Consider the following 6,788-nt stretch of genomic DNA (forward strand, 5'->3'; position numbering starts at 1 on the left):
GAGGAAAATATTGACTAATGGCTTAAGTAAATATTATCTGAATTCAATGAATGTTTGTCTCATGTATTAAATATTCAGAGGAGCAGAAAATGGTTCATAGCTTTTCCTCCCAACCACCATGGCACCTAACCAGCCATGTTCATACTTACTGTTTCCTTCTATATTTTGGCAAAATGTAGCAGTTTCAACAGGCAGTACTACAAACATCATATATCACCATAGTATGCAACTTCATAGTAAAATCATTCACCTGGGGATTGCAAGTTCCTTGCAATTAGAGAAAGGAGCTGGAAGTATGTTCTCACAGGTGGGTGGAGTGCTTTAACCACTGACACTGCATTAGGGGAGGCAGAAGCTGCCGTACAACTCTTCCAAGTGCATTTTTGAGAAAAGGCTGATATTAGTCTAGGAGGAAGTAAAAGAACCATGATATGCAGTCAGAGAAAGAAAGAGTAACATTCCTTCATTGGGACTTACCAAAACTGTGCAGCATCAGCTAGCTTGAAGTGACTCCTGGCTCGGACATTAACCCAATAAATCCCAACATGGCATTCCAGGCTCTTTCTATGCACTGTTTAGAAGCCTAATGCCAAACTTTGGCCTATGACATTCCAGGAGTGAGAGCACACCAAACTCCTTTGCCCCTCTAGTCTTCTCAATATATTTTGTTGCCTGGTCTATAAAATGGAAACATTTTTATCTCTTGGAATGTTGTGAATAGAAGAGTTGCAGAATAGGTGAAAGACTCTCATCTACTGATGTGAGCCAAGGTTAAAATAACCAAACATTAACAGATAGCAGGTGCAGAAAAAACTTGAATTTTATAATATTGCTGAATATATGGGACCACTTTCATTGAAAGGGTTAGCCTGGCAAAGAACCAGTAAGACTAATGGTTAGATCATTTTATAACAGATACTACTTTTATTCCTTGTCAATCTATGAAATGTCATGTTTCAGGAGATAGCCTGACTGCCACATGTGGTAGGCAATTAATTAGCTCCATCCTCTAAAAGTATTTTGCATTTACTTTCCAGGCAATTTGATTTCCTCTCCCCTCTGGCCTTCCAGAAATTTTATGTTAAAGAAAAAGGAAATTGGTGACTGATATGAAGAGGTATTGGACCACACATGTTCATCTCACAGATACAGAAAATGGCATGTTACCTCCTAAACATGGTCTTACTAACAGTCTGATATACTCATTCAAAAATCAAATGCAAAATAAAACCAAAAATTTAAAGGCATAAATTTTCCAAGTTGTAAAGGTGCAAAAAAAATCCCTGAAAAATTATTCCAATGACAAGTATGAACTGATTTTGCAAATATAGACTATAGAGCTTCAGCTTCCACTAAATGACACTGGTGTACCTCTATTATCATTAGTATTTTACTTGTTTAATAAACTACAAAAGCCCAATTTGGCTGGCATTATTCATGTTATGATGGAATATATTTATACCTGCTGATTAAAAGATGTTTCAGTTCCATTACCAAAACATGATGAGCATGTGATAAAGAATACCAAAGTACTCTCAGCTAACTTTGAGATATAAGAGCATAAATATTTTCTGTGAAGGGCTGGAAATCCCATCAGTGGACTCTGAAATAAATGTTAAAACCTTTTGCATTCTGAAATACTTCATTTGGAGAATTTAAAGGGTGCAAAATCAAAACCATAAAAGATGGAAAATCTAGAAGTCTTCACAATCTTAATATAACCCTTTGCACTGTATGCAATGCGAAAGTGTCTTTAATTACAAGATCTCATATAATATCACAGTCACTGCCTAATTTACCACCCTGAATGGGTGGTATCCACAAAATTAGTAGTAATTTGATATTTACTTCAGTTTTCTTTGTTTGAGGCATGACCCTCCCTTTTGTTACTAAGATTCCTTATCCTGAATGTAGAAATACTGACCATGTCAGGGTAGAAATACTTTCTATGGTAGTCTTGCTCAGTGTCCTTGTGGTTCTTATCTGCTCATTAACATTACTTCAGTGTGTTCCTGTGTTAAAGGATGTCTCTTGTTTAGCAGATGGGAGAACTAAAGGACTACTGTTGATTCCCAAGCTTACCTAAAACAAGGAAGGAGGCGTTTTTTCATGATTTGCATTCATATAATTTCATAATTTTTCGTAATTTATGTGTGCTAGTACAGAGATTCTCTGGGCTGTTGGGAGTAGCACAAAGTACTTACCTTAACTCTAAAACAGGTTCCATGGGCCGCATGGAGGCCATCAAATGAAGAGCATGAAATGATCTAGGAGATTTCTGATTTAAGGGACCTCTGTAATTGTACACTGACAGTGTAACACAAAAGCTTCATAGCAGAAGTAAGGCTAAAACTTAGCCCTACAAGGTAATGCATGTAAAATTATTTTTTTTCTTTGAACCCCCTTTTCCCATTCATTATACAGATTTTGTGTTCAGCTGTGAATGATGTGAGTAGGAATCTGATTCACCCCACAGTCCTCTGAACTGATAGAGGAGGTTCCATTGGTGGGAAGAAAAGTGCTAAATTTTTCATAATATGAAATTCTTTTACTTCTTTGTAATGTAACACTTAAAATGTCTGTAAAAAAGCACAGTTTGTGTAGAATTGTTTTATCCAAAACAGGCAATATGAGCAGTGTCACAGTCAGGAAACAGCATGCAGATGGCAGTAACAGACTCTTGCCACATGTCTGGGGTTGACAGGTGATGATTTGCAGTGGGCTTCACAGATCATTGTTAATAGTAGAACAAAGCTTATAACTTCTAGCTTTGTTATTTTAGGCTGCCCTTGTTTTACTTAAACCACTCTGTCCTCAGTATTGGAAAGAAAACCTAGATGTCATCCTATATGAGCTCTGCCTAAGACATCATGTATCAGGCTTGATCATACCTTCATTTCACATGCTCACATTTTCAAGATATGAAGTACAGTAGACTAAAAAAGATCATACCTGCCTTGTTGAATTGAATACTTTCAATACAAATCCCTATATAAAAAATTCCACAAACTGAAAAGAATTCCAATATCTTGTCTTTCCCTTTGCTCACTCTAATTATCTAGGTTATAAAATTGAATCTTATCTTTTGTAAAACGCCTTTCTTGTCAATGAAAACACACCACATTTTCCATTTTGGCAAGTGTTCATTTAGGGTTTGCAAAGAGATGAGTGCCTAGTTCAACTCATTTTAAGAAGTTTATGCTAAGCTATACTCATGTTCCAGCTCTCTCATGCTATTTGATATGGATATAAAAACATATTCCATCTTCTGCCTTTACATGTTAGGATAACAGACAGCAGCTGATAAATATGCAGATACTAAATGTAATTCCTCTAATTGAATTGAAACATTTCTGTCAGAGGCATGAAGGAAAGACTTGTGATTTTCATGCAAGTAAATGTAATAAGGCTGTCTTTCTGTTTTTTTTTTTCCCTCCCTCAAATGTCTATGGCTCTATCATACCATAAGGGATAAACTGTTTTAGCAACCTAATGGTTGCTTCTAGTACTGTGTTTGCCCTTGGTAAAGAATATATTTGGAAAGGATTTGAATGACCTTGTACTTTTGAGCCAGACTGGTGCTATTAATATGTTTTTGCTGAGAAACTCCTAAAGAGGCAATTATATTGTCTGTTGCTGCAAATACAAGAGCACTATAGGAATATCCAAAAAGTTGTCACTGCAAAAAAATAACACAAGTTGTACATGCAATTATTGCATTAGAACTGTAGAGATTTTTACAATTTTTTGGTACGATAACATTTCAAATGTGTGTAGGTCTTCTGTGTTCTCTTTCATTCAGAATAGCAGCACAGAGGTGAATGCTGAGCTACACTCAGCAGGTGTTTCAGGTCTCCTTGAAGGGGATATATCACATGCTATGTGAACACTTTCCATTTGGGCTCAACACGCAAAATCCAAGCTCCAAACTCAACCCTCTTTTTTGAACATGCACAGAAAACTGAAGAAAAATGTGTACTTCAAACTCTGTATTCACATATGTGGAATTTGTTAGGCTGTGTGCTTTGGCAGTGACAAAAAAAAGGAGGAAAGAGAGAAGAAATAAGGACACCAGTAAAGAAGAGACAACTGCTAACAAAGACAAAACGACACAGCATGAAGAGCAAGGCAAATGGGTTGAAGGAGTTTTGTAGAGCTTTCTTGAAGGACAGATTTGTTTCTGTCTCTTCTTCACATTGGTGGTCCTCTGTACTTCTCCTCCCTGTCTTGTGATGAGACATCTTTTTGTGTTGTCAACATGATGTGGCAATTAGAGATGGTTCTTTCTATGATAATTTACTTGTTTAGCCCAAAAGTACTTTTGTATCTTCTCCTGATTGACTTTGAAAACCAATTAGTCCATGTTAGTTTTACTGAACTCCATGCTTGTTGATTTGTGGTTACATACTCTCATGCCTTAATGTCTGACAGAAAACACAGATACACTTTATTTTGATCTATGTGTAGTTTGTTCAACTCTTAACATTTATATTCCATTAATCTTGTCATTTCTGGACTGAATGAATATGAAATCTAATCTTTGCTCTCCAGAGGAAATCACTGTAACGCTTTAACATGTTACTGTTAAAGGTATTTGGGTCAACTATTGATTTTTTCCAGTATTCCAGTATCAATCAGTGTATTTTAATTTAACTCAAAATACAAGGAACCAAGAGTTTGTGGAAATAAGTCATATCAAGATGGATTCATTTTCTCAGGGCTGCTATCTCAGTCTGCTGATACTGTGGGCAACAGAAATGATTCTGTATTTTAAGGAAGAGCTAGGCTGCTAGGTTGAGATAGCCTGTATTTATATTCATTCTGATAAAACCAAGAAGCAATCATTAAGTGAAGTCTCTCCAGAGGAGCATGAGCAAGATGGCTGTCAGTGAATGGTGTTAAAGCCCAAAGGATTGGGTTGGGGTGACTGGGGGAAGGAACTGATTTAGTAGCATATTTTATGGTGCATGGATACAAACAAGGGTGTATGTCAGAGATTCCCATTCTAGAAAAGCAGCAAGCCTCAGAACATAGACTGGCCATGGCAAACTACATTTGTAAGTAGAGAATGAAAACAAGCCAATGTTGCTTGAATGTGCATTCCTACCAGACATTTAATACTTCCGTAGAACTGTGGGATTTGCAGATGTGGTGGACCCTTCTGGACACGGAGCAGAATTACAGATGATTTGTCTTTATTTATGTTTGGGATGTCTGGATAGTACAAGGAGACAGAGATGTGTGAGTATATTTCATTGATTAGCTTACAGAGGAGAAATTGGGAAATATGCCCCCAAATTTTGGATACACAAGTTTGAAACTTTGCACCACTATCTAAAACACAATGGTCTGCCAAGGAACTCCTGTATTGGTTCATATAAATCCTGTGAACTTGTATATTTGTAGTTTCTGTAACTGAAATAGATTTTCTGGGGTCCAAGGTGCTGTATCCCCAGTGCAGGGATTCTAATAATCCTGGCAGCAGATTGATTTTCAATAAGTAGAGTTGAGATTATGAAATCCCTTCTCTTGCTAACAAACATCTGCTCCTGCAGAAAGCACCACTAAGATTAGTGGAATTACTGGAGTCTTGACTAATTTCATTGAAATTTCCACAGTCTTGGTCCACTAGTAAGTCGGTAGTTAGATTTAATTGCATGTGAAAAGGAATGGAGCCATACCAAAATACAGGAGGGGAGAAATACCAGTGGTTCCTCTGGATATGCCTTCATAGGAGGTGAAATCCACAATCTTATCTGAGGTTTACCCGGAATCCCACCCTATTATTCACATCCCCTTAAATCCTTGCCTGTCTGTCCACTGAAAATTGACACTTGCTCAGATGCAGCTACATGATAAAGTCTGTACTGTGCTTTAAGAATAGTTCTAGCCTATCTACTTAGAAGTGAAATGTGAGTGAAACTCATTTTGTTTCCCCAATTCTATTTTATATCTGAGAATTTCTCACCTTTTCCCTTCCTCCTGCACCAGAGACTACATGCATATGTGTTTATGTATGGTTACCATTTAAATCCTCATTTCAGTTACTCTGTCTCATATCTGACCAGCAGAATATGCCTCAGACCAGAAATATACAAAGAAAAAAAAAAAAATCTGTTTGAGGTTGGTGATTGCTGGCCAGAACACTGTTAAGTCAGTCATGGTGATATTCATTGGCAAAGGATGTGAATTAATATTTCCACCTCTGAAGGAACGACAAATTTGGTCTGAGTGCTAGGCACACATAAGCACATCTTGAAGTATCTTATCTATGCCATCTAATTTAGAAAGCTGAGTTGGAAGCTGAGTTCTCAAGTAGAAATCCAGAAGGAGATAAGCAGCAAATGAGGCAGAGGAGGGAAATAAAAAAAGAATGACAGGGAAGACAGGGAGAAAGAAAATACTTTTTAATTAAAGAAATTTATGCCATTTACTTTCACATAATATTTCATAGCAAAATGTTTTGAGTTGTCCTCAGGACTATTTTGTACAGGAGGCTATGATTCCTAATTCACAAAGTAAGGGTCTGGGCAAAATTTTTCATTGTGCATTCTGCTATGGGCTACAAGATACCTCTGGAAAGGCCAGCATGCTCTTTATTAGCAACCCTGTATCTATTGAATCATGACCCTGACATGGCTCTTGCAGCACAAATTAATCTGCCACTCCAAGGAGAAGATTTCTTTCCTCCCCACTGACTTTCTACTGGTCACTGCTCTTGTAGTCTTGCTGTCTTGTAATAATGAAATCTAGAGCTAAGTGTCTGTTCAGTGAATATACTCAAGTCT

At 37.1% G+C, this 6,788-nt stretch overlaps 1 protein-coding gene across 2 annotated transcripts in view; it reads left to right on the forward strand.

Annotated features, from left to right (window-relative positions):
- Window positions 1-6,788, forward strand: part of LOC144246076 (uncharacterized) — a 183,418-nt gene that overhangs the window by 46,387 nt on the left and 130,243 nt on the right. The gene's annotated exons all lie outside the window — the stretch shown is intronic.

This window comes from Lonchura striata, chromosome 3 (genome assembly GCF_050655825.1).
Source record: "Lonchura striata isolate lonStrDom1 chromosome 3, ASM5065582v1, whole genome shotgun sequence".
NCBI classification, from domain to species: domain Eukaryota; kingdom Metazoa; phylum Chordata; class Aves; order Passeriformes; family Estrildidae; genus Lonchura; species Lonchura striata.